Here is a 25,741-nt window from a genome sequence, read left to right on the forward strand (position 1 = left end):
CCAAATGACAAACAACCTAAAATGTTTAACAATCAATGAATAGATAAATACGGTGTGCCAGATCCGCCTCATAGACTACAACTCAGCCATCAACGGGAACAGACCCCCAACACCTGGGCAAGGTAGGCGAACTTCAGAACCGTCTTGTGGTGTGGACGCAGCCCTGATGCAAAGGAAGGTGTACTGGAGGCTTCCGTTCACCAGAAATGTTAGACAAGGTGACACGAACATACGGAAATGGAAGAAGAAACGTGGCGAAGCTTGGGGCAGAAGCAGAGGATACTGACAGATAGGGAACAGGAAGCCCTGTATCCAGAGATGGAAATGTTCTGTATCTTGATTGGGTTGGTGGTTTTGTGGGTTTAGGGGGGTTTTATGCCAACTAATTGAACTGTTCTCTTAAACGCATGCATTTTATTGTGTGTAGATCATTTCTCAGTATGCCTGAGAGCAGAAGACTTAACTCCTCAGTCCCAGAGTTGCTGCCTCCTTAATCGGGAGAAAAACAGCAACCAGCATTTTTGTCCCTCCTTTCTCAGGCTCCTGGGCCAGTCTGCCAAGACAATGAGTAATTAGCCGCTCAAGAGTCTTGGATATCGAGCCAAAAACAACAGCAGTGTCACATCAAATGCCAAGACATCTCTGGCTGAGAGCTGAGCTCAGCCACCCCCACCCCCAACAGGACCACGGCGGCCACCGGCAGAAGCAAAACAGCCCTGTGGGGGCAGAGCATGGTCAGGGCTGCCTTCCTCCGCCCTGTGTCGGCCATTCTGGGTCTCCTGGGAGTACATGGAATCACCCGGATGTGGCCATGTCCTGGTGGTCCACACTGATGACAAGCCGTCCTCTCTGTGCACCAGACACCATGCTACTAGGCCCTTTCTGTAGTAGTCAGCTTCACTCTCTCCTCCCGCCCTGCCCACGCTATAGGTGAGGAAAAGCACCCCCTCACTTTGCAGCCCAGCTCTAACAGCAGTCCCTAAGCTCTCTCTTCTCAAAACAGACCCGAACCCCCACCCCAGCCTTCCCCGTTTGTGGAAGGGGAACAGGGCTGAGCTGGTTCCCAGACCTCCCAGGCGGGGCCTACCATTCTCTTAAAGCAGCATTGTTCCTTTCTCACGCAAATATCCCTCCTGAGGGAGGCCTTGAGGAAGAAGGGGAGGATGCTGGAGATTTCTGGCTGCAGGGGGGATGGTGTTGGGAGGAGGGTGTCTGGGGGCCCTGGCTTCACATCCTGCCCCTCTCAGAGGCCCAGGTCACAGACCTGGGGCTGTGGTCTGGGAGAATCAAGCTTCCTGCCAGTGGTTGCGGTACCGGGGCCATAGCCTGCAGAAGGAGTCTTCTTCAGTCTTTTCCTTTATGCTTTGCTTACAACTTACCCACTCAATCTCAAGTCCAAACTTCTTAGCAGAGCCTTGAGAGCCCTGCACATTCTGGGGCAAACTTTCTGACATCTGAGACTGGAACGGACCCTCAAGGAGACCCTACATGAAGTATAGCAACGACATTTAAAAAATCTGGGGACAGCAGACCTAATGGATAGTGACCAGATGTAGAAAACCAGAGTCTCCTGTGTGTCCCTGAGCATCTCACTCAACCTCCCTAATCTCTGGAAGTGGGTACAATAACAGGAAATAGGGTAATTGAGGGTACCCAACAAGATTATATATACCTTTCTCAAGCCATACTAGTCCTTCAGCCTGAAATAACTTTCCACCTTGTTAAGTGCCTGTTTGCACCAACAGGACTCAATCAAGTGTTTTCTTTCCAGAAAGCCACTGGACATCAGACCCCAGGTCTGATGTCAGGTCACCCAAGGCCCCAGGATCCTCCCTCCCTCTGGCTGTAAGACCATCCTAGGGCTGTGTGGGGTCGGTGCATGTGGTAGATAGCAGCAGGTGCCTACCATGTGGGGCTGCCCTGAGGTTCAAGGGTGAGAATGCTAACGGGTACTGAAAACAGCTCCCAGCGCATAGTGGGTATTCAGGGAAATGTAACTTCTCCTTGGCAGAACTTCAGCAACTTCTGTCTTGAGTTCAAGTTGTCAGCCCCCTCACTGGCCTGCAAGCTCTTCTAGAGCGGGGCTGGGGGTGGGGGGTGGGACTTCATGTCCATCTGCAAACCTGTGCATTGCCTGGCAACCAGTAAGCATCCTTACTTGGAGGAAGAAGGGCTTGCCTTTGGGGCTGGGATAACAACTCTCAGTGGTCCCTGGAGGCCTCGTGATGTAGTCCACATTGGTTTTGTGTGTCAGCTTAACCCTGGCTTGCCTTAGGCCTGTCAAACACTGGGGTAAGAAGCACAGACCATGATCCTGAAAACATGCCCCAGTCCAAAATCATTCCTATTTCCAGGACACACGTGGGACGGCTGGGATAAATACCGGTGGTTTATCACAGGAAGGTTCATCTCGGCTTGGGGAGAGCTAGCATACATGCGTAGGCAGCCAGCTGATTTATGGTGACCTGAGCCAAACACCAGAGCAAGGCCATTTATCTACAGGGTTGGAAAAGAGGTCAAGAGAGAGAAGTCAGAGATGACGCTAAATACGTGACTTGAGCGGAGACAGGAGAGCGGCGCCTCTCTTAACTCCTGGGGTGTCTTCATTCCACATGTTCTGAGGGGACACCATCGTGAGCCCCTCAGTGAATAGAACCCACAGGTCACAGGGAAGGCTGAGCTCCTTGTTGGGGACAGCTCTGGCCCAGGGCAGCAGCAGGGACCCAGGACATTGTCAGCCTCCCGGGATTACCAAAGGGAAGGACAGCCAGTACAAGGGAGGCTGAATGGCCGGAAAGAAGAACTCATGATGGAAGAAGACCTGTGGCAAAATAGAACCACATTTCACTCCTTCACTGCCTCAGCCTTGTCAGGTGACTGGCATGGGTCACCTGAAGATTACCTTCCAAGGGGTCTTCCTGCTCCCACCCCATCTGCCCAGAACAAAATTTAAAGTGCAATAATGCCACCATCCCCTGCTCTGTGGTCACTCCACAGCCCCCTTCCTCAGCTCAGCTGCTTTTAACATTTCATTGACCTTCAGAAACAGAACCTAGTGTTGTACACTTCTGAGTATCTTCAATCCCACTTATGGCATTATGGCAAGGCTTCCCTGTATCCCCCATGATCCCCTCCTTCCCACATCACAAGCCTATTCTCTCCTCTCACTCACTGTGCTCCAGGCGCTCTGGTCTCCTCGGTTTATCTCTAACACTCCAGACATACTTGTACCTCAGGGCCTTTGCACTTGCTTTCCCCTCTGCCAGGGATGCTCTTCCAGATAATCTTGCTTTCTTTTCAATTTCAGATCTCTGCTCAAATATCATATATGAGTTAGACTAGCACTACACACACACACACACACACACACACACACACACACACGGAACATCCCTATCATACTTGATTCCTTCCCTGCTTTATTTTTCTCCATAGTACTTAATGCTACCCAATGTATCTATGTACTTACTTATTATTGGACCTGTTTGGGATTAATGGTTATATTCCTAGTGTGTGGTCCAATGCGAGACACATTGATATATATCAATACATATCTATTCAGAAAATGACTAATGATAGCTAATATTTCATGTCAGCTTAGTACATGTCTACCTAATTTTATTTAACACCATAATACCATGATGGAGATACTGCCTTTAGGCTCAGAGAGGCAAAGTGTCTTCCTGTGGTCACACAGCCAGAATCAGGATTGAAACCCACCTGGTTGCAGAGCCTGAGCTCTCGGACACCATCAACAATAGATATAACCATGGACTTGTTTAGAAAGGGACTAACCAACCATGCCTCAGCCCCAGGGTGTACTGGGGGAAAGGGACTTTGATCTGAAAAGAATGACAAAAAGCAAAGTGGAGAAAAAGAAATGTTTTTCTTGCAGTAAAACAATTTGGGCGATTAAAGAGGAAACTAAATATAAAAAGCAAATTCCACCTAAAATGAAATATTATGTTTACTAGGAACAATTGTATGCTGGGCATTGGCTAAGAATTTCACAACACATCCATGACCCTGTGTCTGCACAATAACCCTGAGCCGCACACTGTTATTACCACTTTATAGTGGCGGAAAGTACGGCTTAGAGAGCTGAAGTCATTTACCTAAGGTCACCGAGTTACTGAGCGGCAGCCTGTCTGTCTCATTCCAAAGCCCGAGTCGTCTCCTCTTTAGCCTCCAGCCCCTGATATCTCATTCTATCAGACATGCACTCAGAAGCTCCCAAGCTGTCCCACGCACTTCTGAGGGGAGAGCCAGGGTCTCGCTCATCTTTTTATTCTCAGCACAGTGCCCACCATAAGTAATGCCCAGTGCTCAGGAAGGATCTACTGGCTGGCTAGATGGACGGATGAAGGAATGAATCAGTGAACCAACAAACACATGGTTTGAGCGGAAGCGAGAGCGGTCTCCATCTGGACAGCCTGATGTAAGCCCCGGCCAGCCTCTCTAGAACCCTGAGACCAGCAGACTTGCACCCTTGAAAGCCTCTGTGGGGTCCTTTAAATGCCGAGGTTCCTGGGCCCCTCGGCTGTCCCTGAATCGGAAGACCTGAGGCACAGGAAACTGCATTTTTAATACATTTTCCAGGAGATCCTGATGTTCTCCAAAGCTTCAAGAAGCACAGGTCTAAAGTGAGCTCAAACCCCAGCTGAGCTTATCCTTCCCTCCACCACGGACTCTCCCAATGGGCATCTGCCCACTGCATAGACAGAGGCCAGCTGGAGGCAGTCCTGGGAGGAGTGAGGGAGATTAGCAAGGGTGAGCAGGATGACTTATTAGGAAAGATGGAAGGAATTAAGGGGTAGCGTTTGTGTGAGGGAAAGCAGGAGCCACACATAAATCCTGGAGACAGATGGCAGCCCAAGCTGAGAGGCATCATATATCCCAGTGTGCGGGCATTACTGGGCCTAATGGGGGTAGAGACTATACATGGGAAACTTGAACTCTGTGCCAGGGAGACATTTATAACGGACAACTTAAACCGCTCATCCATTATGACGTTGCAATGAGATTAGTCAGCTCTGGGCCCCGGCGGTCCTAAGAGAAACATCTCATCTATTTGTGTTTAAGCTTTTTGTTTTTTGTTTTTTGTTTTTTCCCCCGAACTAATGGGTTCCTTGGTTCAAATGAAATCTTATGCACGACCCCAGTGTATAAGACAAATGAGCAAACATACCTGGTCACCCTCTCTAGGGGCATCTCCACAGAGCCCCAAGGTTCCAGAAAACCCCATGTGAAAACCACCGATCTGAGCCACAGACCTCATTCTGCACCAGGAAAAACAGGCTCTGAAAACAGAAGGGACTGGCCCAAAGGCACACAGCAGGTTGGGTCCAGGCTGCCAGAGATGCAGGGTGGAGCGGGTGAGTGTCCCATCAGAGAGAGGCACCAGGCAAATGGCAGTGACAATAACCAGAACCGTAAGAATGCATTACGTGCTGGTGGCTCTTCTCTGAGGGGAGCCCTGATTTCAGCCCTTTCTGTGCATGATCTCCCATCATCCCCAGCACGAGCCCTGTGGTGGGCTGTCACCATGTGCATTTTATACACGAAGAAACAAGGCACAGAGAGGTTAAACGCCGCAACTAGGATCACATAACAACTAAGAGGAGATGGGTTTGAAACGAGGCTGTGGGCCTCCAGAATGTCCCTTTCCCCACCCCCCAATCAGGCAGCCGCCCCCAAGAGCACAGAGCTTTCAGCTAAGTTGGAGCTGCTCTTGCTTCCTTCACTTCGTTCTCCTGAGAGAAGCCAGATGGTTATTTTTAAATTTTTTTTATTTAAATTCAATTTAATGTATAGTGTCAAGATGGTTATTTTTAAAGCACAAATCTGAGTCCTTTTTTTTTTTTTTAAGATTTTATTTATTTATTTGACACAGGAGAGAGAGAGAACAAGCAGGGAGAGCTGCTGGCAGAGGGAGAGGGAGAAACAGACTCTCTGCCAAGCAGGGGGCCCGACATGGGACTCGATCCCGGAACCCTAGGATCATGACCCGAGCCAAAGGCAGATGCCACCCTGGCGTCCCCTGAGCCCCTCCCTTGCTCGAACACTTTCAGTGGCTTTCCACTTCTCCTCAGGGTACCCCTCTGGCCTCATGTCAATGCACTGGCTCACTGTTGTCTAGACTCTGGCCAGACCAGAATGTGTGTGTAGGTATGTATGTATGTGTACATATATATATATATATATACATATGTATATATATATATATATACATAAAATCAGTGGCCTCCAAACTTCATTGACATATACATTTTCCCTTAAGGTTTTTCAGCACACTCCCAATATCTGTATACTTTTTAATTTAAAAATTATTTCTGTGTACTACTGTGCTAACCTATGGTATATACCTAAAATATACTCAAATACAATTTAAATAATTAAACAACAAGATAAAGAGTAAATAGAGATGTTCTTTTCTTCCTGCACCCTAAGGAATTGCCTTGGCACACTCGCTGGGGTACCACAGTCGCACTTGAGGCTTCCAGTGTACACTCTCCCTGGGTGTGGGGCCCCCATCTGGAGCCACCTGCTCCCGCCTGCCTGCCTAACCAGCACTCGGACTGAGATCCAGGCTGCCACCTTGCTTCTTTCCGAAAGGCTTTGCTTCTCTGGGCCACCCCACACGTCTCCCTGGTAGCATCAAGCTCACTCATAACCTCAGTGAAATATTTGGAATCAATTATCACACCCATCTCTTTGTCCAGACCGTGTGTGCTCTCCATGAAGACAAAGCAGGGGATCTGCTTTATGTGTGACCCTGGCACCCATCACTCAGTGGCTAAGACAGTTTGTGCACTGATGAAGTGTAGCGTAGGACTGGGCACCCCAGTCTGGTGGTTTCCACACTTGATCATGCATCAGAATCACCCTGAGGGCTCCTTAAAACATGGACACCTCTGCTCCACAGTTTCTGATTCAATAGATGCTAAGGGCTGAATCATGTGCTCTGAAAATTCATATATTGAAGCCTCAACTCCCAGTTCCTCAGATGGGACCATATTTGGAGACTGAACCTTTGAAAAGGTAATTAAGTAAAAATGGACCCATTAGGGTGGGCCTAATCTAATCTAACCAGTGTCCTTTTTTTTTTTTTTTAAGCATATAATGTATTACTAGTTTCAGGGGTACAGGTCTGTGATTCATCAGTCTTGCACAATTCACAGCACTCACCATAGCACATACCCTCCCTGATGTCCATCACCTAGCCACCCCATCCCTCCCACCCCCCTCCCCTCCAGCAACCCTCTGTTTGTTTCCTGAGATTAAGAATCTCTTATGGTTGGTGTCCTTTTAAGTAGAGGAACAGACAGTGAGAGACAGCAGACCAGTCATGCAGAAGCAAGACATCGCTGAGGACACGGTGAGAAGGTGGCCATCGGCAAACTGAGGAGAGGCCTGAGGAAAATGGAATATCTAAACCTACTAACACCTTGATCTTGGACTTCCAGACTCTAGAACACGAGAACATGAATCCCTGCCGTTTAAACCCCCCCGGTCTACAGAATTTTGTGATGGCAGTCTGAGCACACTGACCTGGCAGGTCCCACGTGGGGGCTGGGGCCTTGCACTCCCCGTGGCCTGGCCCTCAGTGCTATGCGGGACCACCCTTAGGACTGCTTATGTGCTCTTCAAGTGATGGGGAAGGAGTGGCTGAAGAATGAGAGAGGCCTGGAGGGTGGGTGGGGGGGTTACTGGCCAAGAATGCTGCCCTGGCATTTCCCGGGCTCTGGGGAGAGAGGTCTCCCCCGCGGGTGTGCACTCTGGAACAGGCCAGAGTGTTCTGAGCTGTTACTCACTCTCCCTGCCCTTGGCTGGGGACTCGGGAAGGAAGGGCTGGTGGGGGCGGGCAGGTTTCTCCTCGGACACATCAAATCTCCCAGCTGGGGATCCTCAGGCCAGTCACCGGGAGCATGCTCAGCGCAGCCCCTGGTCGGAGAGCTGGCAGCCCCTGGCAGCCAGAGGTCCAGGGAAAACAGCAGGTTCATGAGGTCCTGGCTCACTGCAGACGGCGCCAGGTGCAGCCCACCGCTCCCCATCCTAGTGGGGGCCCCGGGATGGGAAGCTGGGCTCTTCAGGGGAGGGTCCAGACAATCAGACAGTTCCTGTGGGCTCTGAACATTCTCTGACCCTATTTCCTCATCCATAAAAAGGACATGATAGTGTCTACCCCAGAAGATGGTAGTCAGGATTTAAAAATAAAAAGTAGCTGGCTTTTATCTTGTATTTATCAAAGGAGACTCTATTTTATTTCAACCATACGACAACCAAGAGGGAAGTGTAAGCTCCATTTTATGGATGTGGAGACTGAGGCTCAGGTAGAATGCCCATGTATTCGGGCCCAGAGAGTAGGTCAGTAAGCATTCGACTCTAGTTGCAGAGCCCACACTCAACCATTCATGACCTTGCCCTCAGGGAATAGCTTAGGACTGGGCACTGGCTCAGAGAAGCACTTGCTGGCTCTTTGTTCCCTTGGCTCAAGTCCCTACACCCAAGTTAGTTCCTCAGTCTATTCTAGAAGAAGGGTAGAGAAAGAGATTGACTATGTGTTAGGCTCTGCCCTGTGCCAGGCACTACCTCTAGTTTGTTCAATGAATGACCAATACTTGCTCTCTCCCACAACAACCCTACGAACACCATCATACACCCACTTCATATGCACAGAAACAGAGGCTCAAGGACGTTGAGAGGTTGAGAGGTCGCCCAAGTTCTCTTAGCTATGAGAAATGCTGGTAGTGGCATGGAACCCCAGATCTGTCTGTGCCCTCTGCCCCCCAAAAGAGCCTTTGCTGATATTACACAACACTCCCCTCCTGGTCCTCTTATTCAAATTCCCTCAGGTCACTTCTTTGGGACAAAAAGCTCTGCCCAAGAGGGAAGACATAACTTTTTCTTCCAAAACTCTGAGTCAACTCATAGGGTGTTATCTTGGCAGGCTAAACAGGCAGGCAAGGAAAAGACCTCTGCCCAGCTGTTCATGACAGTCCGGCTCTGCCCCAATGAGAGAGCCAGAGCCAGAGAGAGACAAAGAGAAAGAGAAAGAGAAGAGGGCAAAGGGGAGTGCTCAGGGACACAGCCAACATGGTTCCGTTTGTAAATGACAGACACGTGACTCGAGCTGCCTTCTGCCAAAACGGGCTTTGATTGGCTATCAAGACAGAAAAACCCAAAGGCAGGGCTGTCCTGAGGCTCAGCCACATCACGCAGACCTGGCCTCTCTGTCTCCGGGGATCTGCTCTCTGTGTTGATGCCTGTCTCAGGAAGCCCTTGCTGTCTGTGGGGGCAAGGTGGCCACCAGCGCTCCAGCCCCCAATCCGCCAGCTCGAGCTGCCCCAGCAGACAGAGCTCCTCTTTCCCAGGACCTTCCTGGCCCTGCCTGTCTGTCATTCCCGAAACAGCCACCAGCGGATGGGGACTCTGTGCAGCCAACCTTGGTCACAGGAGCCGAAGAAGGGTATTTCCCCAGAGAAAAATGGGGGCTCTGTTGCCAGACAAAGGGAGCAGAAGCTGGGTGGGCAGAAATAGAAAGACACACTGTCTAAGGGCTTCTTCCAGCTTCCTGGCTCTCTCTCATCTTTGCTGTGTGACCTTGGACAAGTCCTGACCTTCAGTTTCCTCACTGGCACAATGGGGATGATACCCCAAATGTGAGGAGTGTTTAAGAGGATTCAGTAAGTGAAGGCATATAAAAAAACTTTGCATGGTACCCAGTGCATGGGAGGCGACCAGTCTCTCCACCCCTCTCCCCCTCTGGGCACCCAATACCCAGGCAAGAATGCCTGGCGTTTGGAACAATGGTGTTCCTTAAACACTTGGCTGCTCGTTTAATTAGAAGTCTCCCTCCTTGCAGGCATCTCTGTGCGTGTGAACAGTTCCATCTGTCTTTCCTCTTAGGAACCTCTCCCAGGGTGATGAAGCTCTAAGTGGGAGCCCCCAGAGACAGGTGGTAGCAGTAACTATTCATTCTGTGCTGGTTTCCGGAGTCCCGTGAGGACCTGTTCTAGGCATGGGCGGGGGGGGGGGGGGGGGGGGGGGGGGAGGGGGCAGCAGAGAGCAAGGCAGTCGCGGGCCCTGCCCTCATGGGGTCTGTGCTCACGCACAGATATGCCGTACACTGCACTGGGCCTCTGTGCCTCGCCTCCTTTCGTCAAGGATTAAGTTAAGTACCTTCTCATCGAATCCTTCAAACACTATCACGCTCATTTCACAGAAGAGACACCTGAGGTTTAGGGGAGTGAAAGGCATCCGTTGGGCCGATCCCTCAGCAAGCGAACTGCAGAAACAAGAAACTGCTTTCCTAGTCCTTCCCAGATGAAGCCCGAGTCAAACCCTGTACGGAATTCAGAGAAGGTTAATTACAGTGACAGCATCTATAAAAATCAAACAGGCCATCTTCCAGGAAGCTAGAGGAAAGAGAGAGAAGAAAGAAGAAAAAAAGACATGGGCTTGCAAAGTCAACCCAGGGTCTGGGATGAGCCGAGTTGAGTCCATACATGGAAATCCACATCGACCAAGATGGGTTGCCCGGGAGGCAGGCAGGGAGCCCCAGCACAGCACTGGGTGTCAGGAGGAATCAGAGCCGTCCAAAGCACAGCCTGCAGGCTGAGAGCAGCCAGACGGTGTTGGGACACCTGGCTCAGCTGCCACCGGCCCAAACCCACACTTTGGGAGAGGTCTGACACCCTGGGGAAGGCTGGCACTCCCCAGCCCAGGCCACCAGCAGCCACCAGCCGGTCCACAAGAAGGCCCAGATGAGGTCACATCACTCCCCTAGCTCCAGTCCCTGAGCAGGTTATGAAGGCTGAACAGCTAAACTGCCTGGCTAACGTCCGAGGCTGAGGTCAGCAGGGAGCAGTGACTTTGGGACCCAGCAACACTACTCTCCTGGCTGTACGACTTTGGTCGGTTGACTTGACCTCCGAGCCTCTGCGTTCTCATCTGCAAAGTGGGCCTGGCTAATACCTACCCTACCGAGTGAGGAACAGATGAGACAACAACGCAGACATTCTACAACATGTACACCGCATGTACACCATGCGATTAGGAACTCGCATTCTCAGAACTCGCGTTCTCAGCGCACGTGAAGAAACTGAGGCCAGAAAGATGAAAGCCTTGCCCCAGATCACATAGCCAGTCAGCAGCGGGTACAGAATTAGAGCCCTGGTCTGACCTGACCCCATAGCAGTGCTCGGCCCACCTCCCCCAGCACACAGTAGGTCCTCACTACGTGCCAGGTTCTTGCTGTGCACACTTCCGTTCTAGCAGTTTCCAGTCTAGTTCCACCTATGTCCTGCTGGGGTGTTGCTTCCAAAAGTATTGGCCATGTTTGCTCCTGGTATGCTGGGGAAGACTGGGGAATTCAAATACACTTGTGAAAGCCAAACAAATGCATTTATTAATGACCCACAATCAAGCAGAGCTTGAACAAACAGATAATAAAAGCCTTTCCTTCAGTGTGGGAGAAACAAAGGGCTCTTTCTTGCTGCCAGAGGCTGGGTGGCAGCCTGGCTCCCGGGAGAAGGCAGGTACACTTAGTAGACAGCCAGAGCTTAGGCATCTGCTCAGGACACAGGATCCACAGAGAGAAGTTCTCATCATGTCCCCCACCCCTACCCTCGTAGCCCCAAACATGCTTTCTTGGCTTATCTTGCTCAGATGTAAGGGCTTCGTGGAGCCCACCTGCGCCGCAGTTCTGCCCCGGGCAAGTCTTGGAGAGCAGAGGTCCCAGAGGATAAAGGAGACCGGGGTGGGGGCACTGGTTCCCCTTCCTGGATTTGTGATCAGGCCAAAGCCCCAAGCCCTTTACCTACTGTGGGTAAAGAACTGTCCAGTAAGTGCTAGAGGGAGGCAGACAGGGAGTTGACCAGGGCCTAGCTCTCCATACACATGGGTATACTGCCTTGGTAACCCCAGAACGATCAGTCCTTGGGATGCCTCAGGCGAAAGGTTCAGAGTATCAGGCCTTGAGAAAGTTCAAGGTTTCCTGATCATGTGACTTCCATCTCCCACCCGGTGGCTCCCAGCCAAAACCCCAAGCCTGGCTTCATTCGGGAGGGGCATCATGCTGCTAGGATCGCCTGGAAATAATGGCCTCCACCACTCTCTCCACAGTGGGGAATGAATATAACTAGATAGTCTCCAGCTTAACCCTTGAAGGTCCCCCTGGTGTCCCTGAAGACCTAGGTTCAAATCGTATCTCTGCCTCTTCATCCCTGTTGACCTTGGGCAGCTCCCTTCTCTTTTCTGAGCCTCCTGTGCCCATGATGATAGTGGGGCCTCAAAGGTGTGGGGGACATAGAATGTGTGCAAAGGGCCAAGTATAGCTTTTTAAGACAACTACCCAAAGCTCTCCCTGGTGAAAAGGACAGGAAGGACGTGGGTTGGAGACTCCCCACATTGTATTGTATCTCTAGCCTGGGCCTCCCCCCTGAAATGGACTCATGTATCCAATGGTCTCCTGGACAACTCACACTTCATACATATCAGGCTGAGCTCCCAATTTCATGCCCCCCCCCCCATCAAACCTGCTCCCACCACAACCTTCCCCATCTCAGGAAACGGCTCCTGTGCTCCCAGTTCCTCCAGCCAAAAATCATGAGACAATTCTTGATTCTTCCCTGCCCCGCCCCCGCGTTGTATCTCATTCATTCCAGCTCTTCCTCTGAAATGCATCCAGAATCCAGCTGCTTCTCACCACCTCTTCATGTCCACTTCCCTGGCCCTCGCCCCCACCATCACTCTGGGGGATGATTGCAAGAAACTCCTGAAAGATCTCTCTACTTCCTCTTGACACCTATTAGCTTATTCTCTGCTGAGGAGTCACGGCTCTGTATTAGTGTCCTTTTGATGCTACAACAAATAATAACAAACTTGATGGCTTAAAACAACATCAATTTTTTTTTCTTAGAGTTCTGGAAGCCAAAAGTCTGAAATTAGTTTCATTAAGCTGAAGTCAAGAAGTCAGCAGACTGATTCGTCCTGCAGACTTCAGGAATGCTCTCTGTTCCTTGCCTTTTCCAGCCTCTGAAGGCTGCCTGCCTTCTCGGCTCACATCTCTCCAACATCTTGCTTTGGTCATTACATCTCCTTCTCTGGAGCAGTCTCTGCTTCTGCCTCTCTCTTATAAAGACAGCTGAGATTACATCAGCGGGCCCATCTGGATAATCCAGGCTCTTCTCACCATCTCAAGGACCTTAACCTTAATCACACCTCCAGTCTCTTTTGCCATGTAAGGCAACATATTTGCAGGTCTGGGGTTAGGGTGTAAACATCATGAGGGGAACATTTTATAGCTAACCACAGGATCTATTTGAATTTAAGTTGGATCATGTCTCTCCTCCCTTCCCCATTCATTGCCAGGAGTTCCCCATCTCAGTATAAAAGTCACACCCTTGCAATAGCCCCAAGGCTTTCTGCAATCTGGATCCCAGATCCTCCCACCATCTCCTGAATTCACTCTACTTGAGCCACGTTGGCCTCCTTGCTGTGTTTCATAGATGTCCAAACCTTGCTGCTCCTCTTACAGATCAACTAAGGTATCTTCTCCCTCTCCACCATCAGTTCCACTGCCAACCACAGGTGAGGGCTGAACGCAGCAGCCACCAGAGGGGTCCCTGCGTTCTACCACGTGCGATTCACTGAACACATAATATAAAGAGTCGGGGGTTGAGGCCATGCCTGATCCCCTCCCCACCATGCACTGGCCCTGCCACCCACGTGGTTTCAGGCGCCTTCTCTGGCAGAAGACTGTCTGAGCCTCTAGCACACTGGGAACAGTGCTCTCAATGGACCCCATCTGCCTACGTCTGGTGGGCAGCCATCTGCACAAATAGAGCCTCTCAGCCCCTGCCTGCCTCAAGTCCCATCCCCAATCGATCTGTGCCCGTCAGCATGACAAGGTGAAGCTTGCACAGCAAACAAGGTGCCAGCTGATTTGGGGGGCTTTGGGACAATAGTGGAAAAATTCAGGGAAAATAAATAATTAATAAGTGAATGAATGAGGGGCACCTGGGGGGCCTCAGTCGGTAAGCCTCTGACTCTTGATTTCGGCTCAGGCCTTGATCACAGGGTCATGAGTTTGAGCCCCTCAGCAGGGAGTCTGCTTGAGATTCTCTCTCCCTCTCCATCTGCACCTGCCTCTCTCTCTCCCTTAGTATAAATTAAATAATTAAGTGAAATATGTGCACCAGAGAAGAGCATCATGTATCAGACCCATACAGTGCCTATTTTCCCTGATCTACACCACCCCCATGGCTAAGACCTTCTAACATCTGACCTCCCAGGATAGATTATCTCCAACTCAAAGCCTCCACCTTAATTAGAAGTGACTCCTTGTTCACGAGCAGTAATGATGATAATGACCAGCCCGTATTTTTCATATCCCACTTTCCAAACCCTGCCAGCATCCTAGGTCATTTTAACAGCCTTCTGTGGTAGGTATTCTTCCCATGTCCCAGGTAAGGAATCTGAGGTAGGAAGAGGTAAAGTTGCTTGCCCGAGGACACCCAGGTCATAAGCGGCAGACTTGGGATATAAGCCCACAAACCTCTGGCTCCAAAGTTTTGCTCTGTTAACCACTCTGCTTAAGCACCACAAACCAGTGACCCGGTCACTGTGAGCCCACAGACTCATGTGTCTAATATCCCCCATAACAGTCTACATGTGTGCACACACGTGCACACTCTCCCCCAGCCCCGCACGAATGTCAGCTCCATAGTAGCAAGGATTTTGTGGGTTATGTTGCTGGTATAGAGTAGATGCTTGTTATGGACTGACTGTTTGGGTCCCCCAAATTCATATACTGAAGCCCTTACCCCAGTGTGACTATATTTGGAGATGGGCCTTTATGGAAGTAAATAAGGTTAAATGAGGTCCTAAGGGTAGAGACCTGACCCAGTAGGATTGGTGTCCTTGTAAAAAGAGACATGGAAGAATTCAAGCTCTCTCTTTCTCTCCAGGTATGCAGAGAGAAGAGACGACGTGAGAGCACGGGGAGAAGGTGACCATTGACAAGCCGGGTGGAGAGTTCCCACCAGAAATCCATCCTGCAGGACCTTTATCTGGGATGTTCTGCTGTCAGGACTATTAGAAAATGATATTCTGTCGCTGAAGTCACCCCACCTGTGGTATTTTTCTACAGCAGCCTGAAGACTAATACAGATCTCCCTACATTTTGTTGTGGAATACAGATCTGGTTTGGTGCACCTGTTTTTATTTTTTAAAATTTTTTAAAATTTTTTAAAAAAGATTTTATTTGCTTATTTGAGAGAGAGAGAGCAGGAGTTGTGGGAGGGGCAGAGGGAGATTCAGAGCCTGATCCCAGGACCCCAAGGTCATGATCTGAGCCGAAAGCAGACATTTAACTAAGCCATCCAGGCATTCCTGGTGCACCTGTTTTTAAAAAAGAGGATTTAAATGTCCCAATACCACCTAGTTGGTCTCCTCCTCCTCAGCACCCTTCATTTTCCTACTCGGCTCTAGGGACCCCAGGTTTGTGGCTCTCCTCTGAGTTGGGCTGAGTCAGGGCTCATCCTCATGTACTACTGGATAGGTCAAAAGACACAAGGGGTCCCTTTCATGACCCCCAGAGAGGCCCCCTCCTCCCCCTTCCTGGTAGGGATCCCACAGGTACATGTGCTAGGAAGGGCTCGCTGGGCCTCGTAGGCCTTCCCTACCTTGCGGCTGCAAGCAGCTCCCGACCTTCAGCTCACTCCTCAGGGACAGAGTCTCAAAATTCCTACGTGGCCTCTGGGGACAGATTCTCTGAGGACCTTGTCTCTCCATGGTGGCCCTGTTTAGGGTCACCCACCTCAGGCGGCACCCCTGGGCCTGGGAGCAGCAGGGTGCCGCGAGGGCTCTGAGCACTTCCCAGCCCCCAAATGCCCACCCAGTGCAGAACCTGGTAAGGGAGGAAATCCAAGAAAGTAACCAGAGTGGCTGCCAATGCCCAGGGGAGAGACGCGCCCCTCTGCCACCTGGCCCCCGGAGCCCAGCTGCTGTCCTCACCACCCCATCACAGAGCACAGGCCGGCAGCTGCAGGCCGGCTCGGGCGCCCACAGGGCTGTGGCCTCTCAGATGGGACTGGGGAGCCTTCGGGGCAGTGTGGAGAATGAAACCCTGCCGCAGTGTGGCTGCCCCTCCACCCGGATCAGGACATGATCCCCTTGCCTGGCTGTACCTTGCTTTTCCACGTCTGTAAAATGGTAAGAGCAGGCCCTCAGCACCTCCCTTCCCTCACCCTAGGCCTTGCCCTGGGAGAGCGCCCCAAAACTGAATAAGGTGCAAATGTGGAAGCAAGAGGAGAGACAACACAAGGTGAGGGACAGCAGAGTGACAAATATTGATGGAGGACTTGCTGTGTCTTGGCTGTTTATTTATGTCTTAATCATCATAGTCAGTCAGGCCTGGCAATGGGCACTGGCCGTAGGTGGTCTCACTTAATTCTCTCAGGATCCTAAGGGCAGCTACTAGTGTCCTTGTTTAATAAAGAAGGAAGGAGAGACTCTGAGAAGTAGTGTGACAACCCAAGGTCACACAGTTAATGAGACATAGGACTGGAATGCACATCAGAGCCCCCCACCCCTGCCTTATACTGGCAAACAGATAATAATAGAAGCTCAAATTTATGGAATGTTTCCTGTGTATCAGGCAACTTTTTAGGCTCTCTCTCTCTCTCTCAAATAAATAAATGAAATCTTTTAAAAATAAATAAATAAAATAAAGTAGGTATATCTATCGCCACTATTTTATAGATGCTGAAACTGAAGTTCAGAGAGGTTAAGTGACTTGCCGAAGGTCACACAGCAGTTAATAATGGTCCTAGCAGGATTTTTAGGCAAGGTGCTGGACTCCAGGACACCATAAAGCAACACTTCCTCTCCATTTTGCCCTCTGTGATCCTCGCAGGAAACCTGGCTAGGAAGGCTTACCACGCCCATTTTGCAGAGTTCAGTTTTTTTGTGTTCAAGGTCACCTGGAGAGCTAATGGCAAATCTGGGATTTGAAATCAACCATTTCTTATTGTGTTCTTCCCATAGTAATCATTACAGCCACCATTCAGTAAGCACTTACTACCCACCAGGTCTAGTACCAAGAACGGTGCGTGTACTCTCACAGTGAATCTTCACAACCACCTGGGGAAGGAGAGCTTTGCATCAGTCAAGAGAGGCAAGATTACGCTGTAGTAACAGATAGCCCCCCAACAATGTGATCAGCTGAAATCCAAAAGCATTTCTTTTTGCTCACAATAGATATGTTAGCTAGAGAGCTAGGCCCAGGTTGAGGGAAGCCCGTTTATGTACACTTTGGCCAAGACACAAAACAGGAAGATTAGATTCAAGTAATTAAATATTCCAAACTGAAAGTGACACGTGTCACTTCTGCCTGCAGCTCATTGGTTTCAGCCGGTCATGGGGCCCCACCCAACCACAAAGAACTGGCAGGAGTACAGCCCTCCTCTAGCTCTCCATCAAGCCTCTGTGTTTCTAGTAAATTATCCAGTCCTCACAGTAGGCAAGCGCCAGAAGCATCCTCATTTGGCCCATTTTACAAAAGAGGAAACTGAGGCTCCGAACCTAACAGAGAGCCTGACGCAGAAGAGTCAACCAAAGTTTTGTGGTCAGGGGCCTAATGGATCAGAAGGGCTAAGAGATTAGCTCCAAGGTGGCCATCTCATAAGGCCAGGAATTGGTCTAGAACCCTGGCTGGTTTGCCCAGACCTTAGGTTTGCTGAATGAGAAGCAGGTGTGATAAGTTTGAGCTCCAGAACCACTCTGCCCAGGGCAAAAGTCCCAGCTCTCCTACTCCTTGGCTGTGCCCTTGGGCAGGTTACTTAACTTCTCACCTCCAACTCCAGTCTTTCACCTACAAAAGAGAGGTAGGAAGAGAGCCACAGAGATTAGCTGTAAAGCACAGTGGCTGGCACGGAAGAAAGGCCCTCTGCAGGACAGTTCTTGCTGACATGCTGGTTATCAAGTTTCTAGTCTATAAAGAAAAACACTTCAAAAATCAAAAGAGTAATACATAGAAACTAACATGATGCATGTGCCTAAAACAATAGACAGGAAATATAGAAGCTCAATTAGATGACAATTTTGAACAAAGCAGGTGAGAGTAACTATTGTAACAGAGGTCAGATTGCTGTTGGCTTTTAAGTCTCTTAAAACACATGTAATTGTAGGTGGGTGGGGTTATTGCAGTTGGTAAACAGTGGCATACCAGTTCTGGTAAACATCTTGCCAACATAAATGAAAAAAAGCCTTGAAATTGTGACTGCCTGTTAACCTGCAATTCCACTTCTGGGAACTATTGCTTATCTAATGATAATCTTGGAAAGGAATTATTTTCTCCCATTTTACAAATGATGGAATGGAGCCTCAGAGAGGTTAAACAACTTGCCTATAGACACACAGCTAGGATGTAAAGTGACGGGAATCCAACCCAGACTAGTCTGGCTGCAAGCCACACTCTCAACAGGTCCACTTCCTATTCTCAAAAGAATGAGTCTACAGGAATATCCTAATTGTCCCTACTTGCAGAGATGCAATCTCTATGTGAAAACCCCAAAGAATCTATGAAGAAGCAATTTAAATTAAAGGGTGAATTTAGCAGGGTCACCAGATCCAAAGTCAATACATAAAATTCAATTTAACTTCTGTATTTTGGTAACAAGCAGTTGGGATTTGAAACTTTTTTAAAGTACAATTTAAAATAGCATCAAAAAACATGAATTATGTATGGATAAATGTGACAAAATATGGGCAAGATCTATGTACTGAAAACTATCAAACTACAATATATTAAGAGACATCTAGGAAGACCCAAATAAAGAGATATATACTGTTCTCGTAGGTTAGAAGACTCAATGTAGTTAAGATGTCAGACCTCTCTGATCTCTAGATTCAACCCAATATCAACTAAAATCTAAGTAAGTTTTTTTTTTGAGAGGTTGATTCTAGTTGAGTCTAAGATTTATACAGAAAGGCAAAAGAATTAGAATAGCCAAACAATTTTGCAGTCAAATGCTATACCCCCCAGCCAAACAATTTTGAAGAAAAGATCAAAGTTGGAGAATTTATGTAACTCGTTTTTTAAGACTTATTATAAATCTCCAGCAATTGAGACTGTGTGGTCCTGGTGTTAGGATAGACCCATCAATAAATCAAAAGAAGGGATAGTTCAGAAGTCTGGAGTCCAACAGTTTAGCAGAAGAAAATCCACAGGTATATAGCCAATTGATTTTCAGGAAAGGTGCAAAGACAATTTAATAGAAAAAGAATAGTCTTTTTAACAAATGGTATTGGAACCACTGGACATACAAAAAATGAACCTCAACCCCTTTCTCACACCATATGCAAAAAAAAATTGTTTGAAATTAATCATAGACCTAAATGTACAAAATTTAAAACTGCAGAACTTCTAGAAGAAAGCACAGAAGAACAATCTTTGGGACTTTGTTTTAGGCAATGATTCTTTAGGACACAAAAAACACAAACTACAGAAGAAAAAATAGATAAATAGAACTTCACCAAATTTAAAAATTTTTGGTTTTCCAAGTGTATTGTCAAGAGGATGAATAAACAAATCAGACTGGAGAAAATATTTTAAAAACATATATGTGATAAAGATTTCTATCCCAAATATATAAAGTACTCCTACAACTCAATAACAAAAAAAAAGTCCAATTTTTAAATGGACAGAAGATTTGAATACATATTGCACCAAAATGAAATAGTGTAGATGGCAAATAAGAAGGCGAAAAAATGCTCAACATCTTTAGTCATTAGATAAATGCACCTTAAAACAATGAGCTAACACTACATACCTATTAGAAGGGCTAAAAATTTCTTTAACTGCTGACAATACCAAGTACTGACAAAGATTTGGAGCAACTGGAATCCTCATTACATTGCAGATATAGCCGCTTTGGAAATCCATTTGTCAGTTTCTTACAAATTTCAATATGTGACCCAAGTATGTCACTCCTAGCTATTTACCCAAGAGAAATTAAACATGTCCCCACAAAGACCCATGTGCAAATACTTACAGCAGCTTTTTCCGTAATAGCCCCAAACTCGCCTCATTAAGGCGATGTCCACTCATTAAGCTACATGGACACAGTGGAATTCTACAAATACTACAAAACTTTACTAACACAGGCAGCAACAGGGATGAATCTCAAAAGCATTAATGCAAGCGAAAGAACAGGGACACATTTGTTACACAAATGTAACAAAAGGTTACATTCAGTATTATTCCATTTATACAATATTCTGAAAAAGACAAAGATAGAGTGACAGAAATCAGGTCAGTTATTGGCTGGGGCTGGGGCTGGGGCTGGGGAAGGACTGCCTGCAGAGGAACAAGGAGTACTTTGTGGGGCACCTGGGTGGTACAGTTGGCTAAGCGTCCAACTCTTGTTTCCACTCAGGTCCTGATCTCAGGGTTGTGAGATCGAGCCCTACGGGGAGCCCCAAGTCGGGCTCTGTACTCAGCGCAGACTCTGCCTGAGTTTCTCTCTCTGCCTCTGCCCCTCCCACCCATGCTCTTTCTCTCTCTCAAATAAATAAATAAATCTTAAAAAAAAAAAAAAAAAAAAGAAGGAACTTTTGGCAGTGATGGAAATTCTCAATATCCTGATTGTAATGGAGGTTATACAACTCTACACAATTGTCAAAACTCATCAACTGGCCCAACTAAAAAACATGGATTTTACTCTCACTAAATTATGCTTCAATAGACCTGAATTTAAAAAATATATATGCCAAAGAAAACATGCATTTGGCAACAAAAATGTATTGGATATCTTCTATGTATGCCAATAAGATGAACGAGGGTCTTCCTCCCACAGAGCTTAGGTCCCTTTGTAATGTATGCAGGTGCAAGCGTGTGTGCATGTCTCTGTATGAGTGTGTGACAGTATATTTACTGTTTTCATGAGTTGAAGTCTCTAGTTCCTGTCTGCGATTGTTTACCCTCTGGAGTCTTTAAATAGTTGTGTTAAGATTTTGTCCAGAGTTTATCATTGTTGTCTGTGGGAGGACTAGCTGATACAAGCTACTCCAGCAGGACCAGAACTGAATCTGGAGACTGAAATGAGGATATTGAGGAGAGTGTGATGACCTTGGAGACATACGGCACATAAATATGCAGGAGGCACATGTGATTCAAGAGTAGTTGTACTATTTGATGTTCTTGTATTTCACAACACGCCGGCAATCCTGATTACACACAGCCCTGCCTGGAAACATAAAATTATGTGCGTGTTCCACTTTTTAATAAAAATATTTATTTATTTAGTCTTTCACTCTACAAACAAGAGCTACGGCAGGGCTCATGCAAAATGAAAATTCAGAGCTCCTTGTTCAAAGAACAGGAAGAACGTTCTTTTAGAAGGAGGTACATAGAGAGTTTCTTCTTTCTATCATGGTCTCTCCCTTGATTTATTGTGTTTTTCATTTGCTATTTAGTGTCACTCTAAGGAAAGAAAAACACAAATTTTAAATTATTAGCATGACTTTACTGTTCATCTGTATATTGTTCGATTCCTGTTCTAAATGTAAATACCAGGGCATTTAACTTATAAACAATTTCACTGAAATTACACAATTTGTATTATGTGGTTCATCCCAGGAGGGTGCCTAGAGCTAGCCACAAGAGATAAACAAGTCAGACACATGAAAGGTGTATGGAGGAGAGGATTCTGAGATACCCCACTGCCCCACCCCTGGGCACAGAGGCAGCTGCAGAAGCACCCCCGAGGCCTGGCATTAGCAAGGAGAGCACAAAAACTCACAGGCACCCATGGGTCACCCCTGTGAGTAGTGCTGGCATTCTTATTTGGGTCTGATGAATGCTGGGTTCACCCTCCTCCTAGTTACTGGCCCAATATTCTGTGTTGTAACCTGGGCAGGGTCTGGGGAAGTCCAGCCAGGCATCTCTCCTTCCCACCATCTTCTGCCCAACCCATGGAAGATGGGTGATCCTTGGGGATCTTTAAATCTTGGTGATAATGTGGACTTGGAACCTGGACCAGGCTTGACCTCCTTGAGACACAGCCTCTGGCTGGCTGTGCTTAACCCAGCGTGGGGACCATGCCAGTTGCCAGATGTCACCAAGTGTGTATGCCTGACCACAACCCTCCATGTGCCTGTGCTCATGCCCCTGCAGGGCAGAGGGCAGCAGCGCTCATGAATCCGGGAGTGGGGCAGAGGCAGTGTCTTGGACACCACAGGGCAGAGGAGTGAAGCGTCCAAGAGCCCATATCAGGAAGGCCATGGAAGGAAGGCCTGCACCTGAGTCGAGGGTCCAAGCATCCAGGGCATGCTCTGTTGTTCCATCACACTCCACTTACAAAACACAAATGCAAATATACAATCATCAAGAATTTCAAGATGGTGAACACAGACCACTAAATCCCAAGCACAGGGCCCTTCTGAACATGGAGGCCTGTTTGACTGTGATGGTCACAAGCCCATAAAACTGCCCCCGGCTGGAGCCCCCTTAAGGAATGAATCAGACACAATCCCTGACCTTCACGTGTACTCAGGGGGAAAGCATATGTCAGGCACTGTGTTAGGCACTAGGGAGAGACTTCCAGGGTAGATGTCCCTGCCCTTGGGAGGACCGCAGCCTGGCTGTCCTCTGCTTTCTCAGGGGTCCAGGGAGACCTCTGAGAAAAGTGGCAGTGACGCTGAGACGGGACGATAGGGTGGCCAGGTGAACAGATAAAGAGCATGTCAGGCGAAAGGAATTGGGTGTGCCAAAGCCTGAGGCTGGAACGAGCCCGGCATGCGGGAGGTACTGAAAGAACGCATCATTACTCAGATAGGCAAGGCGCCATCCCGAGGAGAAGTCCAAACTGGTTTTTTATGGTAATCTCAGTCTCGTTTATTACTGTGACGTGAAATGCTGCTTGCTGCCTGATGACCCACCTGGAACACACTGTGTCTGCGAGCCTTGTGGGCGGCTATTACTGAGAGTACAAGTAGTGCCTGCTGCTCCTGTTTCATTTACAGCGTGATCTCCCGTACGAAGGGGCGTCGAGGGCCACCCGACGCCAAGCTAGGGCTGGGGATTCTACTCCACTCCCAACTGCTCACATCAGTTGAGCACAGTAGTTCTCCGACCACCTACATCCGCAGCCCCAGCCCCTGTAGCTCCAGACCACTGCCACAGCACCCGTCCCCATCACCCCCACGGCCAAAGCCACAGGCCCAACGCCCTCCTGCGCTTCAAGACAGACGGGAATAAAGCCTCTTCCAGGACCGAGGCCTCAAGGCCCAGAGCTCTCTCTGACTGGACTAGTTTGGGTCACGTGCCCAACTCTGAGCCAATTCTATAGCCAGGGAGAGTCAGTGTCCAGTATGCCGAAGGGCAGGTCGGGAGCAGGGGGCGGGGCCCTCCGCTGTTTACTTCCGGCTGTGACGCCCTGGTAGAGGAAAGGACACCGGTTGGAGACAGAGACAAATCGGGCTTCTAGTTCTGGCTTCTTTTTTGCTGTCTGTGGATCTCGGGGCCACGCGTCCTTGAGCTTTAGTCCTTCTTTTATAACAGCGCAGATAAGAATGTATAGCAAGCTATGAGGATTAAGTCCATGTACATTGCCTGGAATGTGGTAAGTGCTCAATAAATGCTCCTTAGGCGCTATGTAAATAGTGTTTTGCACCCACCCAAATAATAGGCTTCTAAAACGCCGGTTCATTTTTCTGGAATATTCTTCTTTCTTATGGGCACATCCTCCCAGATCCCATTTTCCACACTCACCCCCCACTGTTTGCCTCCTCTGTGCACCATTAAATAACGGAGTGGTTAAGAACATGGGCTGGGAGTCAGAAAGGACCAAGTTCAAATCCATGTAACTTCTTTGCATTCCAATTTCGTCGTTTGTAAAATGGGCATAACAATAGCCATCTGGCAGGGTTGCTATGAGAATTGAGTGAGATCAGTCAGGCAAAGGCCCCAGCATCTAGGTGCTCAATGAAGACTCATTTTTATTATTATATTCATTCCACCATTTTATAATTACTTTTCCTATGCCAGCCTCTTACAGCAGAATGTGAACTTCTGGATGGCAAGGGCTCTGCTTGGTTCACCTTTGTTTCACTTTCACCCCTGACCCTACCCCAAACACCTAACCAGAGCCTGGTTTCAGATCAGTGCCTTGGAAATGTTTATAGGGTGCTTGGATAAGAGCCAGTGCTTGCTGCAGGAAAGCTGCCTGCCTTCTGCAAAAAGGACAAGATAGATCATTCTTTTTCATTCCCACTCACTCTCTTTCTCGCTTGCCAGCTGCTGTTACTGACTGTTCTGCGGTTGGTTGGGCATGGCAGGGGAAGAGAGGAGAGGTGAATGGAGAGGGAAAAGCTCATTTGTTCTGCCTTAAGCTCCCCTCTACTCGTCTAAACTTGACTCTTCGGGTGCTTTTGTGAGTTCTTCAGAGACCTCCTAACACTAGTTCCTCAATGTAGGGACATCCTATCTTGGGGTTCATTGCTTCTTCCATCTAGCCTTTTGGAGTTGCTTCCAGCTGTTGAGGGCCTGCCCCTTCTAGGTGGTCCCTTTGGACAGACCTAGAAGGATGCTCTCATATCAGCCCAGAGTGAAAGGCTTTGGTGTGTATATACTGTATTTTAGAATGGTGTGGATTTCATGTTTCTGAAATCAGGATCCATCTTACAATTGAAGTACATATTTCACATGTTACCAGGCAGTAGAGTGTATTATGTAAAAGAGAGATCTGTTGTTGGGTGACTTTAGTTCAAATCTTAGTTCTAGCAAGACTGAGAGAACTGAGCCCAGTCCTCTCGTTCCTTCTGCCTCCTGACCAGCCCTGGTGTTATCCCTGCGTGGTGAGCAGTGCCTCCTGTTTCTAGAGATCTGTGAGTATAAAACTTTTCCCTTCATGATCATCTTTTCCATGTCTGCATGTCCTACCCTACCTGATTAAAACAAACTGTAGGTGCATTTTCAGACAGAACATTTGGGTTTAATTCCCTGTTTTGCTGCTCACCTGCTGTGGAGCTGGGATGATGATCATTTTGCTCTCGGAGCCTCAGTTACTGCACTGAGAAAAACAGGTGAGAATAATAGCAACTCCTTCCTGAGTTGTTTGGAGGAACTGTAAACCCCAAACAAAAGATCACCCACACACTCAACTCAAAAACACTCTGTCCATATGAGCTATTATTGTGTTAGTCCCCACTAGGAGTAGAGAAGGGCCCCATTTAGAACATAAAGAGCCGGGGGCTTCAGGTCAAGGCCATAGACAGAGACTGCTCTGCTGGAAACACACTCCTAAGTCCTCAAAACTCAGGCAGAAATATAGCCATAGAGACAGGGAGACAGAGAAGCATGCCCAGGCTAACATAACCACGGGGTGAGGGGTCACACTCCCAAATGGGAGCCCCAGTCCGCTCACCAAGTTCTTCTCCCTAACTCTGGCCTGGCTGAGGGCTTGACCACAAGGAGAGGGAGAATTAGAGAGAGGAGACAGAAAATCAGACTCTGAGAGGGTTACATTGAATCCCAGAATTCAGCTGCCAAAGAGAAACTTACACACTTAGCTTTGAGCATTCCTGGATGTTCTCTGTGAGTGCTTTAAAAAATCCTTTAAAAAAATTAATACTATCCAGTGTGGATGAAGGGGCAGAGAGATGGGCACTCCTGTGCCCTGTTAGAGGTTGTGTAAATTAATGTGACTTTTCAAGTGGTAATTCAACATTGAGT

Source organism: Mustela erminea, chromosome 3, assembly GCF_009829155.1.
Source record: "Mustela erminea isolate mMusErm1 chromosome 3, mMusErm1.Pri, whole genome shotgun sequence".
NCBI lineage: Eukaryota > Metazoa > Chordata > Mammalia > Carnivora > Mustelidae > Mustela > Mustela erminea.